The 2136-nt window shown below is 40.9% G+C and overlaps 1 non-coding gene across 1 annotated transcript; it reads left to right on the top strand.

Annotated features, from left to right (window-relative positions):
• The first annotated feature begins 1213 nt into the window (after nt 1-1213).
• Nucleotides 1214-1320, top strand: LOC132833474 (U6 spliceosomal RNA). Its single transcript, XR_009647086.1, has one exon. It is a non-coding gene; the product is annotated as a U6 spliceosomal RNA (small nuclear RNA).
• Nucleotides 1321-2136: the final 816 nt, after the last annotated feature.

The raw sequence follows: 2136 nt of genomic DNA, 5'->3' as shown, positions 1-2136 counted from the left end.
TGGGCAAAAACAGAGCTGAGTTGGATTGATTGGAACCAAAGATTTCCCAGAAAAACTCTACCTGAATAATGGGCTACCTTTCAAAGATAACATGGTTTACGCACATTCCCCACACAAAAGAGACAAAATAGGACAAACACATCCAGAGCTCCCTGGATAACAACGGCAATAGAAATTCAGTTAAAGGAAGAAAGGCTTGCTTATGACAGGTGTCAGGTTATAAGTACAATTGAGACCCAAGCCAGATACAGATGGGAAGCGATAAAACAAATATGAGAAGTGAAGATAAGTTTTGAAAAAAAAGACTGGCTACTAGCATGAAAGGATATCCCAAAGTCTTGTATAAGCACATCGGTAGTGAAAGTGTGTAAAAGGAGGAGGACAGCTGATTAAGGACCAAAAAGAGAATTTACGAAGAGGCATGACTGAGTGTTAAATGAATAGTTTCCATCTGCCTTTACCCACGAAGGAGATGCTGCCCAGGGTACAATGACAGAATCATATCAAACTGTCATGCTGGAGTTTTTTGAAGAAAGAACATGAATGAGTGAATGAATTAGCTTTATTGTCACATAAAGTGTTGATGAAGGCAAGGCAGTTGATGTGGTATGCATTGAGTTTCAAAAGAGGTTTCAGACAGGGCCACACGATAGACTATGGGGAAAGTTATGGAGCATAGCATAAAAGGGACAGTAGCAACCTGGATACAAAATCAGCGGACAGTTTAGAAAGCAGAGAGCAGTGGTTGCTGGGTCTTTTTTTGGGATGAGAATTCCTCAGAAGTAATGATTTTCTTTGTTAAAAAATCAGTCATCATTTTATTCAAAATTAATGACTTGAATTTTAAGAATGTTTGATGGAAACATTTTTTCTTCTTGGACGGGGTTTTTCAGCAAAGTTCCCCAGGGATTAGTGTTGGGAACCTTGGTTTTTCTGATATGTATAAATGATCGTGATTTTGGTGTGCAGGAAATAACTTCAGAGATTGCAGTGACATAGAACTTGAGAGAATTGACAACTGTGAGGACTGTATCGAACTTCAAAGGGACAATGACACAGTATTGAACTGGACAGAAGGGTGAAGTGGAAAAGTGAGAGTAATGCATTTTGGCACCAAGAATGCAGAGAGACATTATGAAGGATACTATTCTGAAGGAGCAGGAGCAGAAAGACTCAGGTATATATGTAGATAACTCATTACATATGGCAGGATGTGCTCACTTCAGCAGCACATACACTAAAACTGGAACAAAACAGAAACAATTAGCATGGCCCCTGTGCAAAGATGACACAGAAATTTGTGAAGCAGCACGGTGGCTCAGTGGTTAACACTGATGCCTCACAGTGTTCAATTCCCACCTTGGGTGACTGTCTATGTGGAGTTTGCACGTGTCTGCGTGGGTTTCCTCCCACAATCCAAAAATGTGCAGGTCAGGTGAATTGGCCATGCTGAATTGCCCATAGTGTTAGGCGCATTGGTCAGGGGTAAATATAGGGTAGGGGGATGGGTGGGTTACTCTTAGGAGGGTTGGTGTGGACTTGTTGGGCTGAAGGGCCTGTTTCCACACTGTAGGGAATCTAATTAGGATGGCTAAAGAGAGCTGTTAATAAAGCAGACAGTATTCTAAGGTCTCAGAACATAGAGCCAAGAGCAGGAAGGTTATGATGAACTTATTTATGAGACTGGTTAGCCTCAGCGGAAGCATTGTGCACTGCTGTGGATGCCACATTATAGGAAGGAGGAACACATTTGAGAGAGTGTAGAAGAGAATGACTCCAGGGATGAAGAAAAATCGGAGAAGTTGGAGCTGTTTTCCTTGGAGTGAAGATTCAATAAAAATTTTCGGAATTATGAGAGGTCTGGACAGAGTGGGTAGGGCAAAACTGTTCATATCTACAAATACATCAAGAATGAGAGGCTACAGTTTTAAAGTGTTTTACAGAAGAACCAGATAAGGCGTTTTAACGCAGTGAGGAGATAGGGTCTAGAATACACTGCTCTGAAGTTTGGTGGAGGCAGATATAATGGAACCATTCAAGAGACTTTGGATAATTATTAAAGAGAAATAACATGTAGGGTCATGGGTGAAAGACAAGAGATTGGCATTAAGTTAAAATGCTCCAAGAATCAATAGA

Source organism: Hemiscyllium ocellatum, chromosome 36 (assembly GCF_020745735.1).
Source record: "Hemiscyllium ocellatum isolate sHemOce1 chromosome 36, sHemOce1.pat.X.cur, whole genome shotgun sequence".
In the NCBI taxonomy this organism is placed as follows: Eukaryota; Metazoa; Chordata; class Chondrichthyes; order Orectolobiformes; family Hemiscylliidae; genus Hemiscyllium; species Hemiscyllium ocellatum.
Note: the sequence above shows the minus strand (reverse complement) of the source record. Positions and strands in the feature narration are given on the sequence as shown.